Genomic DNA, 16,360 nt, shown 5'->3' with positions numbered 1-16,360 from the left:
CCTCCCAAACTGCTGGAATTACAGATGTGAGCCACCGCACCCAACCTGTTTTTCTTTCTTTCTTTTTTTAAAGTTTTCTCTTCACTGAACATTCAGTTAACCCTATAGGGAACCCTATTTCTCTCTAGTCTATGCTCTTTCTCTATTTCTTAATACCGCAGTCTCCTCTGGGATTTTTACTCCTCAGGCCTCTCCGCAGAGTAGCCACAAGGTTCATGAGATCAAGATGACCTGTCTTCCTGGAAGGGCAACCTGGGATATTTCCTCTCCTCAGGCGGAAGGCTTAGGTCTTTCACAATGAGACAAACTCACTTGTGTCTTGTGGATAGCAAGGTTTGTCCATTATAATTTATGCATTTGTTTTATTATTTTTTTGAGACAAGGTCTCACTCTGTCACCCGGGCGGCAGTGCAGTGGCACAGTCACAGCTGACTGCAACCTCCACCTCCTGTGCTCACGTGATCCTCCAGCCTCAACCTCCCAAGTAGCTGGGACCGCAGGCACGCATGACCACGCCTGGTTAATTTTTGTATTTTTTGTAGAGATGGGGTTTTGCCATGAGGCCAGGCTGGTCTTGAACTCCTGAACTCACGCAATCCATCTGCCTCAGCCTCCGAAAGTGTTGAGATTACAGGTGTGAGTCATCACGCCTGGCTACTTTTTTTTCTTTTTTTTGAGATGGAGTCTTGCTCTGTCGCCCAGGCTGGAGTACAGTGGCGTGATCTCGGTTCACTGCAAGCTCTGCCTCCCAGGTTCATGCCATTCTCCTGCCTCAGCCTCCCGAGTAGCTGGGACTACAGGCGCCCGCCACCTCGCCCAGCTAGTTTTTTGTATTTTTAGTAGAGACGGGGTTTCACCGTGTTAGCCAGGATGGTCTCGATCTCCTGACCTCGTGATCTGCCCGCCTCCGCCCGCCAAAGTGCTGGGATTACAGGCGTGAGCCACCACCAGGCCACGCCTCACTACTTGATGCATTATGTTGCTAATAAATGATCTCTTGAGGAGGAGAGGAAGTACAGAACCGGGTAAAAGGGAATGGAGATTCCCACAGGGCACGGTTTCCACTCTGCAGGTATGCCACAAAGTTTCTGTAGGTCAAGTTGAACTTTGTTTCTGGTTCTTACCTGGAAAGATAGCCTAGATTTTTTTTTTTTTTTTTTTGGAGACAGAATCTCGCTCCATTGCCCAGGCTGAAGTGCAGTGGTGCTATCTGGGCTCACTGCAATCTCCACCTCCTGGGTTCAAGTGATTCTCCTGTCTCAGCCTCTGGAGTAGCTGGAACTATAGGTGCATGCCACCACACCCAGCTAATTTTTGTATTTTAGTAGAAACGGGGTTTCACCTTGTTGGTCAGGCTGCTCTCAAACTTCTGACCTCAGGTGATCCACCTGCTCGGCCTCCAAAAGTGCTGGGATTACAGGCATGTCCCACTGTGCCCAGCTGATACCCTAGATTCTTCTTTCCATAGCAGAAGGCTTAGATTTTTCAGATTCCTCAGAAAAGAGCATCTACAAAACAGACTTTTGCCTTACTAACTTTGATGCATTGTTATGCTACTGAAGTCTACTTATCTATTACTTTGTCTTGCCAATAACTTCTACCTTCAGGAAGGAAAGAAGGGGGTGATAGAGGAAACCAATGCCATATATACTTCCATATTGGCTCGCCTTATTATGGCTTAATTATATCCAGGACTCTGCCTCATGGCATATTTTCAACCGTGACCTATCAACTTACAGTGGTCGCTTGATCAAATCAATAGGTAAGAAGTGAAACAAATATAGCCTATTAATGCAATTGTTTTGTGAGAATTCTTTGGGAGTATAATCTCATAATTGCAAGCCTTGGATATGATTGTAAATAAGCCTTTTGTTTTGTTTTTGTAGTAAAATACTCATTATTTTGAAAATTTCAATCCTGTGGCAAAGTAGGAAGAATAGCACAAAGGAATACTCTAATACCCTTCATCTGGTTTTGCCGGATGACGACATTTTGTGACATTTGTTCTCTCTCTCACACCCACACAGCCACACACACACACACACACATTCACACATATACATTTTGGTTTTTCACACATCCACATTTGTTTTTGCGCAGATACAATTTTTTGGTTTTGCACACACTTTTTGCACACCTTTTGCATTTTTTTGGTTTTTGCACACATATATGTTTTAAATTAAGTTGTGGACATTATTACATTTACTCCCTAAACATTTGTTTCTATTATGTAAGAACAAGCATATTCTCTGACATAACCAAAGTATCACTATCACATATAAGGCATTTAGAATGAGTACAATATTATTACCTAATACATAGTCTCATTCAAATTTCCTCAATTTCCACAGAAAGGTCTTTAGAGATGCTTTCTAACATCCAGTCAAGGATTTGGTTGCATCTTTAGTCAACTTAACACAGACCCCTCCAAAACACACATTTTGTTTTATTTATGTATATATTTTTAAATAGAGATGGGGTCTTGCCATGTTGCCCAGGCTGGTCTTGAGTTCCTGTGCTCAAGCGATCCTCAGACCTTGGCCTCCCAAAGTGCTGGAATTGCAGGTGTGAGCCACCACTGCCGGCTTACTTTGTTTTTTAAAATCTTTCATGACAGTGACTTTTTTTATTTTTATTTTTTGAAATGGAGTCTCGCTCTGTTGCCCAGGCTGGAGTGCAGTGGTGCGATCTCAGCTCACTACAACCTCCGCCTGCCGGGCTCAAGCAGTCTTCCCACCTCAGTCTCCCAAGTAGCTGGGATTACAGGTGTGCACCACCACTCCCAGCTAATTTTTGTATTTTCTGTAGAAACAGGATTTTGCCATGTTACCCACGCTGGTCTCAAACTCCTGAGCTCAAGTGATCTGCCTGCCTTTGACTCCCAAAGCACTAGGATTAAAGGTGTGAGCCACTGCACCCAAGTTTAACTAACAGGTTTTAAAGTTCTATCATTTGTCTTCTCAGAACATTTTGATGGGAGTGATGATTCTATTCCATTTGTTTTTTGTTTTTGTGTTTTCTTTTTGTAGAGACAGGAGTCTCACTCTAATGCTCAGACTGGTATCGACTGGTCTCGAACTCCTGGGCTCAAGTGATCCTCCTACCTTGGCCTGCCAAAGTGTTGGGATTACAGGCATGAGCCACCACAACTGGCTTAATTCCATTCTTGAAGCTCTCCATGGCTTGAGGCTCTCCTCTCACTTCTCTTGCTAGTCCACCTGTCTTCTTTGCCAGTTCATTCTTCTCTGCTGAGTCAAATCTTCCCTTGATTCCATACTATCTCCTTAACTGACTTCATTCATAATCTTAGCTTCAAATACCACATGTACCAGGATAATTCACAAGTTTATATTCACCTCCATGACAGTACAATATGACCTCCAGATTCATTTATCTGTTTACTGGACATCTCTCCTTGAATATCTCAAAGTCACCTCCAACTCAACATGCCCCAAACTGAATTCCAGCATCCTCCCCTACACATCTGGTTTTCCTATGTGCCACATAATTTTCTAAATCAGGAGCATGGCAGTCATCCTTCATCTCCCTTATCTAGTCCATCATTGGTTTTGACTTTTAAATCTGTTTTGTGTTCATCCAAATCCCTCCATCTTTATCACCACCACCATAATTCAAATTTCTATTTCTCTCTGGAATTACTGAAATAGACTCTCAACATGTTATTATATTCATTCACTTTTGCTCGCCTTTAATAATTTTTTTGAACTCTGCAGCCAATGTAATCTTTTTGAAATGCACATTTGATCATTTCAGCACCCCATTGCTCCAAGGTTAAGCAAAAACTTAAATGAGGTACATAGCTATCAGGAAGGGGAGAGAAGAATGGAAACAGGTAGACTTTATTTATTTATTTATTTATTTAGACAGAGTCTTGTTCTGTCGCCCAGGCTGGAGTGCAGTGGTGTTATCTTGGCGCACTGCAACCTCCGCCTACCAGGTTCAAGCAATTCTCCTGCCTCAGCCTCTCAAGTAACAGGAATTACAGACACATGCCACCATGCGTTACTGTATTTTCTGTCCAAAAAATACAAAAATTTGTATTTTTAGTAGAGACGGGGTTTCACCATGTTGGCCAGGCTGGTCTCTAACTCCTGACCTCAAGTGATCCACCTGCTTTGGCTTCCCAACGTGCTGGGATTACAGGCGTGAGCCACCGCATGCAGCCAAACAGGTAGACTTCAGAAAGAAGAAAAATGAGTCAAGACTGACAAGATAGAACTGCATGAAGTGTCTGATGTTTGATAGATGTCAGCAAGACTAAGCTGTCCTGAAAAATCACTAAACATCATATGAGAAATCACTGGTAAACTCTGAGTGTTGACTTCAAAGGAAGAAGCCGAGGCATAATTAATATAAAGAGTTTATCTGGGCCAAGGTTGAGGACTGCAATCTGGAACATACTTCCAAGTTGCCTTGGAGAACGCTCTGGGGAACAAAGAGGAGGCTCAAGTTTTTAAAGAAAGAAGAACAAATCAGGAGAAGGGGGTGATTACAAAAGTTGTTAGGAATTCCTATTTGTTTACAGAAATAACGTTGGTTAGTGTTTGGCTATGTATCAGCTATAGGGTATATGCCATTCAATGGCTTTTGGCATCAATTAATCTACAACCCACATAGCAAGTGGCTTCAAGAGGTAATTATTTAGCTTAAGGGAGGGTGATATGACTGCTCTTTTATTCCAGTGCTTCTCTGAGCCTGTTTGTTTGTTTGTTTATTTTGAGATGGAGTCTCGCTCTATGGCCCAGGCTGGAATGCAGTGGTGTGATCTCAGCTCACTGCAACCTCTGCCTCCTGGGTTCAAGCAGTTCTCCTGCCTCAGCCTCTCAAATAGCTGGGATTACAGGCATGGGCCACCACACCTGGCTAATTTTTGTATTTTTAGTACAGACATTGTTTTGCCATGTTGGCCAAGCTGGTCTCAAACTCCTGACCTCATGTGATCTGCCCGCCTCAGTCTCCCAAAGTGCTGGGATTACAGGTATGAGCCACTGAACCTGGCTTGGGCCTGATAATTTAAAGGAGCTCATATTCCTCAGATAAGAATTTCTTTTCTTTTTTTTCCACAAGAGTAACAGTGGTGATCTTCATCGGGGTAAAGAAGCCAGAAGCCGACTGGGCATGGTGGCTCACACCTGTATTCCTAGCACTTTGGGAGGTCAAGGAGGGTGGATCACCTGAGGTCAGGAGTTTGAGACTAGCCTTGCCAAGATGGCAAAACCCCATCTCTACTAAAAATACAAAAATTAACCTAGTGTGGTGGCACACATCTGTAATCCCTACTCTGGAGGCTGAGGTAGGAGAATCCCTTGAACCCAAGAGGCAGAGGCTGCAGTGAGCCGAGATCACGCCACTGCACTCCGGCCTGGGCGATGGAGTGAGACTCTGTCTCAAAATAATAACAATAATAATAATAATAATAATAGTAATAAAAAAGAAGTCAGAAGCCAAAATGCAAGGGATTAAAGACAGATCTTATTTTTACTGAAATATGCTTTAGAGAAAGTGGACTAAGGCACGGTATTGAGATAAAGTGACAGTTTAAGGCCACTTTAAGCAGACTGAATATTTGCTGTATAGTGAGATATTGTATTAGTCCGTTTTCACACTGCTGTAAAGGTACTACTTGAGACTGGGTAATTTAAAAAGGAGAGAGGTTTAATTGACTCACAGTTCTGTATGCCTGAGGAGGCCTCAGGAAACTTACAATCTTGGAAAGTGAAGGGAAAACAAGGCACGCTTTACATGGCAGCAGGAGAGAGACTGAGTGAGGGCAGGGGAAATGCCAGGCACTCATCAAACAACCAGATCTTGTGAGAACTCCCTCACCATTGAGAACAGCATCGGGGGAACCACCCCCATGATCCAATCACTTCCTCCAGGTCCCTTTCTCTACACCTGGGGATTACAATTTGGATGAGATTGGGTGAAGACACAGAGCCAAACCATATCAGATGCGGTTATTATTGTTTACTTTATTGTTCAACTTTCCTATCCCCATTCCTATATTAATACTCCCAACTCTCCCTGACAGGGTGGATATGTGATCCAAACTAAATCAATCAATTCCAACCCTCCCAGGAGTTTGATCTAGATACTACTGTATACATCAGCTTTGTATTGCATTGAAATTAGCTGTATCAGAGGTGACTTTAATATCTACAGCTATGGGAGAGGGTCACTCAAAATACTCTTGGTCTGACAAAAGAATCTACACAGTATATATGTGAACATAAGACTGGTGAACTCATTTATAGCATGAATGAGAAAATTTACTTAAAACGGGAGTCTGTTGCTCTTTATTAAAGAAGCTATGGTCATGATAATAATAGAGCATGCAAAGATTTGAAACTGAAATATGACCTTCGTCTCTTAGAGTTGATATCTTGTTCATTGTGTTCCTGTAGTCACCAGAATGTAAATTTCCTCTAATCATCTCCGTCTTTTGTTGTTGAGAAATGTGGGGATCAGCAGTTTGGATTCTCGAAGATTTACATCAACAAGATTATTTACCTCCCATCTAATAGCATTGCAACCAATGGTTTCTTTTCATTTTAACCAAGGTTGAATAAAAAGTTTGGAGTTTATAATTCTTATTCCACCCCATCCATAAATGAAAGGCTGTATTGTTGCCGAATTATCTGCGTATAGCTCTCTGGGGGATGGTCTTCAAGCTCCTCTTGGGGAGAACACTGCAGTTGCCTGCTTTCTACCCTTCATGAAGCCTAGTTCTTTAATTTTCCTATGTTTCTGTGAACTTCTCCAGTACTCTTCTACAAATCTTGTTGTGTTTACATGAGTTGGTTTCTGTGCTAGGAAACAGAGAAACCCTAACTGATACTACTCAGTGACCATCGGCATGTAGTGAGTAAAGGTGAGAGAGGATGGAATTATATACTGCTCCCAGTTCTATGGCTTGGTCTACTGGATGCTGGTTCCACACACTCTGACAGATACAGGAAGCAGGTGTGAGAAGGAAGTCAAATTCAGTTGGAAACACATTAAGTTTGAAGCACAAATGGGACATGTAGGTGATGTCCAGGAGACCTAACTGGAGAGAGAAATTAAAGAGTCATTTAAGTACTTGAAGACGAGTGAGTGGAGATTGCAAAGAAAGAGCAGGTAGAGTGATTTGCAGCTGAAACCCAGAAAATATTGACTTTCAAGGGGAGGCAGAGAAAGCCAGGTGCGGTGGCTCACACTTGTAATCCCAGCACTTTGGGGGGACTGAGATTGGCAGATGACCTGATGTCAGGAGTTCGAGGCCAGCCTGGCCAACATGGTGAAACTCCGTCTCTACTAAAAATACAAAAATTAGCCGGGTGTGGTGGCGGGGGCCTGTAATCCCAGCTACTCAGGAGGCTGAGGCAGGAGAATCTCTTGAACCCGGGAGGCAGAGGTTGTGGTGAACCAAGATCGTGCCACTGTACTCCAGTCTAGGTGACAGAGCAAGACTCCATCTCAAAAAAAAACCAAATAAACAAGAACAAAAAGCCTCCAGTCTCCTACAGTTAAACAGATTGCTCTTTTTGAGCCATTTTCTGACTGGGGAATGGCAATCCATGATCCCTGGGCCCTGGGTCAGTGGGGTTTTGGAGTACTGGGAATGCTGGCCCCATAAGAACCATGTGGGAAGGAGAAGGGCTGCTCTCCACAGAAAAAGGGATGCTGCATATATATACATATAAAATATGTAACATATGAAAAGACATGTACAAACTCGAGAATCTCAGGCACAGGGTGTCCCATCTTTGGGAGTTTCACAATTACAGGGTTGTAGTTTTCCGTGGTCTCTTCCGGGTTTGTTTTCTTTCAAGCCCCTGTTCATTCGGCAGAATGCCTCTCCAGCCTTGACTTAGGGACACTGCCTCTTTTGCCTGGCTTCTGTTGCCCCCCTCTGTCTTGTGAGGAACCCTCTTTCTATATTACCACAGGTGTGTGCCAGCATGCCCGTCTAATTTTTTTTTTTTTTTGAGATGGGGTCTTGCTCTGTTACCCAGGCTGAGATGCAGTGGCACGATCTTGGCTCACTGTAACCTCCGCCTCCTGGGTTCAAGCAATTCTCCTGCCTCAGCCTCCCGAGTAGCTGGGATTACAGGTGTGTGCCACCATGCCTGGCTAATTTTTGTATTTTTAGTAGAGACGGGGTTTCACCATGTTAACCAGGTTGGTCTCGGATTCCCGACCTCGTGATCTGCTAACCTTGGCCTCCCAAAGTGCTGGGATTACAGGCGTGAGCCACCGCACCCGGCCCATGCCCACCTAATTTTTAAAAATTTTTTTTGCAGAGATGGGGTCTCTCTATGTTGCTTAGGTTGGTTTATCCTTTTTGTTAAAAGAAACATTTCCAATAAAATCTTTTTATGTATAATGACTCTCAAAAGCTGTAACATAAAAAATTGCATGGGACATGGTGGTGTGTGCCTGTAGTCCCAGCTACTCAGGAGGCAGGAGTGGGAGGATTGCTTGAGGTCAGGAGTTCAAGGCCAGCCTAGGCAACATAGCAAAATCCCATCTCTAAGAAAAAAAATATTATTCACTAATAGTTCAATGCCTAAGAAGGTTGTAATATATGTATGTTGTTTTGATAAATTGTGTACTGTGACTAATTATGATTACTCAATCTAAAATAATTTTTTACATGGTCATAGAAAAAAATTTTTTAAAATGTAATTTGACCGCTTGCGGTGGCTCTCGCCTGTAATCCCAGCACTTTGGGAGGCTGTGGTGGGCAGATCACGAGGTCAGGAGATCGAGACCATCCTGGCCAACATGGTGAAACCCTATCTCTATTAAAAATACAAAAATTAGCTGGGCGAGGTGGTGTGCACCTGTAGTCCCAGCTACTTGGGAGGCTGAGGCAGGAGAATCGCTTGAACCCGGGAGGTGGAGGTTGCAGTGAGCCAAGATCGCGCCACTATACTCCAGCCTGGTGACAGAGCGAGACTCCATTTCAAAAAAAAAGAAAAAAAAATTTATATATGTATTTTTGTTGAAGAAAAGAATAATGAAGTAAATAAAACTTTAAAGATTAAAACTGTATTACATTCATTTAAATTATCGTGAGGGAAGTCTAATCAAACTACAAGTTCAAGGAGAAAGGGCAATCATGTAAAATGTCTTGTTCATGTATTTTTAAAATAATGATGATGGTAGATATCTGTGAAAACATATATATGTTTGTTTCTATGGTTCCTGGCTTATGATTCCAGTAGCCCTTGCTATAATGTTGGGTGCTTTAGACCTCAGAAGCAGGCCTTGGAAAACAGAATCTTGGCCAGGTGTGATGGCTCAGGCCCATAATCCCAGCACTTTGGGAGGCTGAGGTGGGCAGATCATCTGAGGTCAGGAGTTCGAGACCAGCCTGGCCAACATGATGAAACCCTGTCTCTACTAAAAATATAAAAATTAGCCAGGTGCAGTGGCGGGCACCTGTAATCCCAGCTACACAGGAGGCTGAGGCAGGAGAATCACTTGAGCCCTGGAGGTAGAGGATGCAGTGAGCCAAGATCTTGCCACTGCACTCCAGCCTGGGTGGCAGAGTAAGACTCTGTCGCAAAAAAAAAAAAAAAAAAAAAAGAAAGAAAAGAAAAGAAAAAAAGAATAAAAGAAAAAAGAAAACAGAATCTCTCTCTCTCTCTCTGACCTTCTCTTGCTCTCCTTTTTCTTCTCAAAGCAAGAACCTTCTTCCCCTACCCTTCCGTCTTGGAGGCTGGCAGTAAAAAATTCTCTCACCTACTTTGTCCAATTGTAAATCATAGGACTCTCATTTCAGGCCAGGCACGGTGGCTCATGCCTGTAATCCCAGCACTTTGGGAGGCCAAGGTGGGTGGTTCACCTGAGGTCGGGAGTTCGAGATCAGCCTGACCAATGTGGAGAAACCCTGCCTCTACTAGAAATAAAAAAAAAAAAAAGACTCTCATTTCAGAAGGGGTCCTGCCCCATATCTGGATGAAATAATGCTACACAGAGAGGCAAAGAAGAATCTGAACAGACAGGCCTGGCAGGGTTTCAACTCAGTCTATTAGTATTAGGTCATATCCTTTTTGTTCAGTCACATTTCTACAAGGTTGTCCATCTTTCAATCATGCCTCTGCAATGAAATCTTCATAAAATGCCTAAGAGGATGAGGGTACAGACAGCTTCTAGGTAGCTGAACAAATAGAGGTTCCAGGAGGGTGTCATCCTTGGGGAGGGCATGGAAGCTCCACACCCCTTTTCATTCTTTGCTCCATGCAGCCTTTCATCTGTATCTTTTGTAATATACTTTATAATATACCAGTAAACTGTTTCCTTGAGTTCTGTGAGTTGCTCTAGCAAATCAGTCGAACCAAGGAGGGGGTCGTGCATCCCCAGTTTACAGCCAGTTAGAAGCACAGGTTAAATAACCTGGAGCTTGCAATTGGCATTGTAAGTTGTGGGGCAGTCTTATGGGACTGAACCCTCCACCTGTGTGATCTGACATTATCTCAAGGTAGATGGTGTTGGAATTGAATTAGAGGCTATCTAGTAGGTGTCTGCTGCAGAATTGCTTGCTTGCTTATTGTATGGGAAGAACCTACCCCCTGCCTCCATTTGGTCTCAGAAGTCTTCTGTTTTTTTGTTTTGTTTTGTTTGTTTGTTTTTTGAGAAAGAGTCTCACTCTGTCGCCAGGCTAGAGTGCAGTGGCGCAATCTCAGCTCACTGCAACCTCCTCCTCCAGGGTTCAAGCGATTTCCTGCCTCAGCCTCCTGAGTAGCTGGGATTACAGCTGCGTGCCACCACGCCCAGCTAATTTTTGTATTTTTTAGTAGAGACAGGGTTTTACCCTGTTGGCTGGGCTGGTCTCGAACTTCTAACCTCAAGTCATCTGCCCACCTCAACCTCCCAAAGTGCTGGGATTACAGGCGTGAACCACAATGCCTAGCCTGAAGTCTTGTGTTTTGATTGTGATGTGAGCACAGAGAAAAAAATAGTTTGTGTTTTTAACCTCACAGTATCAAATAAATAAATAAATAAATTCTAAATAAATTCAAATTTATTTAGAAAAAATCTTAGTCTATAGATACATTTAAAAAAGTGATAAAAGGGCCTTTATTTTAAAATGCTGATATTTACAATAGAATTTGTTGTCAAAATTTCCTCTTTTCAATTATTTAAGTTATGAGAAAAAATTTTAGATGCTAACATAAAAATGCATTATTGGATTACAGTGTTTTTCAAAATTCTTTTAGGGGAACACGAACTTTGAAGTCATTGTCTAAAGGAAAGCAGAAGAGATAGGATATTCTGGTATAGGGCTACATTTTTAAAAGCAGGAAGACTGCCTCCTATAGCCATGGTTTAGTTTTATACTAGACCAGGTCAGCTTTTTCCCTTCTTTGCAATGGTAGTTGAGAGGGAAAATAAAGTGGATGGTGGGGTTTGTCCAAGATTGGGAACTGACTGGCACAGTCTGTAAGATAAAAACCCAGGGAAAAGAACTTGAAGGTGCTCTAGTAAGAATTCATTGCCAGGCCAGGCGCAGTGACTCGCGCCCATAATCCCCAGCACTTTGAGAGGCCGAGGCGGGTGGATCAGCTGAGGTCAGGAGTTTAAAATCAGCCTGGCCAATGTGATGAAACCCTGTCTCTACCAAAATTACAAAAAATTAGCCAGGCGTGGTGGCATGCATTTGTAATCCCAGCTACTCAGGAGGCTGAGGCAGGAGAATCGCTTGAACACAGGAGGCAGAGGTTGCAGTGAGCCGAGATCATGCCATCGCACTCCAGCCTGGGCGACAAGAATGAAATTCAGTTTCAAAAAAAAAAAAAAGAAAAAGAAAAAGAAAAATAACTCATTGACATCCCTGGGCTTTAGCCTAAGACTGGAGCTAGTGATGCTCAGGAGACGACACATGGACCAGAAAGTGGTTGAAACATTTCAGACTATGAGACTCTAAAATGTACTCTGAGTTCACAGGAATTAGAGAGTAAAATAGTGGAAGGATTCTAATCATGGTTGGAGACAGATGTTTCTGAGTGTGATTTTTTAGAAAGAGGAATATTTTAAGTCATGACATGGCTTTATGTGCGTGAAATATGTCTTTAATAAATGACTGAAAAGAGCAGAGATGAAGATCTTAGGTTTGAATTACATTGCCTGGTTGGACCCAGTCCCTGACTTTTTCAGCAACCAAAACAAATGGCATATGAAATTTATTTATGTAGAATTTTGGCTTGTCTGGAACTCTAGAGGTCCAAATTGAATTCAATTCTAAATTGAATCACTTGGGATAATTTAATTTTCTAGATAGTTTAGAATAAATCCTTTTAGGCACCCAAAATTTCTTATTACAACCATTTTAGATGAGAAGCTTACTAAAATATACTCCATACTTGGTTTTTTTGATGCTAATATACCTGATATAATTTTACTACATTTTTTTTTTCTTTTTTGTAGAGACAGGGGCTTGTTATGTTTCCTTAGGCTGGTCTTGAACTCCTGGCCTCAAGCCATTCTCCTGCTTCAGCCTCTTAAAGTACTGGTATTACAGGTGTGAGCCATCGTGCCTGGCCATAATTTTACTGTTTTTTAAGGTTAGGATTAGCACCATGAATACCATCTATTCAAGAGAAATGACTCAGTGCATTTCATACTTTATAAATACCCCCAGAATTTACATTTTTTTATTTTTGAGACTGAGTTTCACTCTTGTCGCCCAGGCTGGAGTGCAATGGCGCAATCTCGGCTCATTGCAACCTCCGTCTCCTGGGTTCAAGCAATTCTCCTGCCTCAGCCTCTTAAGTAGATGGGATTACAGCTGCGTGCCATCATGCTTGGCTAATTTTTTGTATTTTTAGTAGAGATAGAGTTTTACCATGTTAGCCAGGCTGGTCCCAAACTCTTGACCTCAGGTGATCCACCTGCTTCGGCCTCCCAAAGTGCTAGGGTTACAAGTGTGAGCCACCACACCCAACCCAGAATTTACATTTTGAGTTCTTATATGTTCATTTATTTATTATTTTATTGTACAGATGGGGTCTTGCTATGCTGCCTAGGCTGGCCTTGAACTTCTGACCTCAAGTTATCCTTCCACCTCACCCTCCTAAGTAGCTGCTGTTTCTTTTTCCTTCCTTCCTTCCTTCCTTCCTTCCTTCCTTCCTTCCTTCCTTCCTTCCTTCCTTCCTTCCTTCCTTCCTTCCTTCCTTCCTTCCTTTTCTCCCTCCCTCCCTCCCTCCCTTCCTTTCTTCTTTCTTCTCTTTTTTTTTTTTTTTTTTTTTACAGGGTCTCACTCTGTTGCTCAGGTTGGAGTACAGTGGTGCAATCTCTGCTCATGGCAAACTGCCTCCCAGGCTCATGCACTTCTCCCATCTCAGCCTCTCCAGTACTGGGACCACAGGTGTGCACCACCACACTTGGATAACTTTTTGATTTTTTTGTAGGGACCATGTCTTGCTAGATTGCCCACGCTGGTCTTGAATTCCTGGCCTCCAAGGATCCTCCTGCCTCACAGCCTTTCAAAGTGCTGGGATTACAGATATTAGCCATTGTGCCTGGCCCAGCCTAATAATTTGTATGCTTCTTTGTTTTTAGGTGTCTGTTAGCACTTGTCATCTATGTATCTGCCCAGAAGAGGAATGCTTTCAAATATTCTGCTTTAACTCTGGAAACAAGATTTTTAAAAATCTTGTTAGAACTTTATATGCATTTGATGTGAAGACAGCCTACATGAGAGGAGAGGGGACAGGTTTTTAGTTCTTGGATTCTATGATATCCTATTTCGGTTTCTCAGTAGCCTCTTCTCTGGCTCCCGTTTGCCTCCTCACCCCAATTCCTTCTTGCCTCTGTTTTTGAAAACTGACGTGAATTCTAGACAGGAACTCTCTCAAGGCTGCTGCTATTCAAAACCAAAGTGTTTCATATGAACATGAAGCTATTTAGTGGGAAAAATAAACTATAAGTAGTTTGATGGAAGAAGCAAGTATAAAAAAGCTCAGAGCTTTACACAGTAGTGATCAGAAGTAGCACTGTAAGTTGCTATAAACTACTGTATGTAATGAGACTTTAAGACTTTTTTTGCCTAACAATTCCACGTCTACATATAGAAATGTATGATTACATAAAGATATGTATAAGAATGTTTTATGGTAGTATTGTTTAGTAAAAAATTGTAAACAACCTAACTGCTCATCAATAAGGAAATGGTTAAATACATTTTGTTGGTTCTTATCATGAAGCCATTAAAAAAAAAAAAATGAGGCCAGGCGCAGTGGCTCATGCCTGTAATCCCAGTACTTTGGGAGGCCGAGGCGGGTGGATCATTTGAGGTCAGGAGTTTGAGACCACCTTGGCCAACATGGTGAAACTCCATCTCTACTAAAAATACAAAAATTAGCTGGGTGTGGTGGTACACGCCTGTAATCTCAGTTACTCGGGAGGCTGAGGCAGAATTGCTTGAGCCTGGGAGGAGGAGGTTGTAGTGAACTGAGATCACACCACTGCACTCCAGACTGGGTGACAGAGCGAGACTCCGTCTCAAAACAAAAACAAAAACAAAAAGAGGTAGTTCTGTACGTACTGATCCTAGTGATTAAGCAAGCTGACTCTGGATCCACACTGCCCAGGTTCAAATCCCAGCTCCACCACTTCCTTTCGTTTGTGGCACATTAGATGTGTTCCTCAACCATCCAGTGCCATAAAAATCCCTATTTCATAAGATTTTTGTGGGGAGGAGATGAATTCATCCAAGTAAAACACTAGAATGGTGCCTGGCATAATTAGTATTACATTAGCCATTATTATCATTACTGATATGAAAGGATACCTGTAATATATTATTTGGCAAAAAGATAATGTTACATAATATGGGAAGTAGAGTTCCTTTTTTGTCAAAACTAACAGAAATCTGTGTACACACATTCATGTGATTTGTACACGCAGAGAACCTGGAATTTCTACATAGGAGGAACTAAAGACTTGTTAACTAGTCTTGCCTGGAGGTTAAAATTGCCTAATGGCTGGGCACGGTGGCTCACGCCTGTAATCCCAACACTTGGGGAGGCCCAGGTGGGTGGATCACCTGAGGTCAGGAGTTGGAGACCAGCCTGGTCAACATGGAGAAACCCCGTCTTTACTAAAAACACAAAATTAGCCGGGCGTGGTGGTGCATGCTTGTAATTCCAGCTACTTGGGAAGCTGAGGCAGGAAAATCGCTTGAATCCGGGAGGCGGAGGTTGCGGTGAGCCGAGATCGCACCATTGCACTACAGCCTGGGCAACAAGAGCGAAACTCTGTCTCCAAAAAAAAAAAAAAAAAATAAAATAAATAAATAAAAATAAAGTAAAAAAAACAACAACAACAAAAAAACAAACCCATTGTTTTTTTTACTGAGATTCCGTATTTATCTGGGGTGGCTTTAGAAGGATCCATTTGAGATTATGGGAAGTCAAATTTCCCCAAACCAGTCTTTGGTGCAGCTACTTTCTGTAGTCATGGAAATAGTCAGGAAAAGCTGAATGCACCAAACTGTTAACAAACATTATTCATAGGCATGAGTGGGATGAGGGGGATGGTGGGTATGGAGTTGGGGGAAGACCTGTATACATCTGTGTATTGTTTGTAAGTAGTTCATTGTGTATTTATTTTGGAGGCAACATCAAATAAAAGAGGGGCGTACATGAAAAAAGGGGTTGGTTAACTTAGTGTACTATGAAGTTACAGACAAAAAAGGGTGATGGTAGTGTAGTGTTTTGAATTAACATGGAACATTGTGTTTGAAGGAATAATTGATCCAGAACTTTATTGTATGAAACCTGTCCCCATCAAAGCCATACATGGGGCTGTATATACGTGTCCAGAGAAAAGGTCTTCTGCACACTTAACTGTTAACTGTTAGTCGTAATTTCTCTGCAGAGTAGGATGGTGGGGCAAGGAGGAAGGACATTCACTTTTCATTTTATGATACTCCAAATCATTTGCATGTTTTTAACAAAGATCATGTATAATTTTTTTTTTTTTCAAGACGGAGTCTCACTCTGTCCCCCAGACTGGAGTGCAGTGGTGCGATCTCGGCTCACTGCAAGCTCTGCCTCCTGGGTTCAAGCGATTCTCCTGCCTCAGCCTCCCGAGTACTTGGGATTACAGGCGCGCGTTTCCATGCCCAGCTAATTTTTGTATTTTCAGTAGAGGCAGGGTTTCACCATGTTGGCCGGCCTCGAACTCCTGACCTCATGATCCACCCGCCTCGGCCTCCCAAAGTGCTAGGATTACAGGCATGAGCCACTGCGCCCGGCCCAAGATCATGTAAATTTCTACAATAAAAACAATAAAGGAAATAAAAATGTCCTCAGTGTTGTACCTTGTACTTGGCCTGTTACAATAG

Source organism: Chlorocebus sabaeus, chromosome 12, assembly GCF_047675955.1.
Source record: "Chlorocebus sabaeus isolate Y175 chromosome 12, mChlSab1.0.hap1, whole genome shotgun sequence".
Lineage (NCBI taxonomy): Eukaryota > Metazoa > Chordata > Mammalia > Primates > Cercopithecidae > Chlorocebus > Chlorocebus sabaeus.
Note: the sequence above shows the minus strand (reverse complement) of the source record.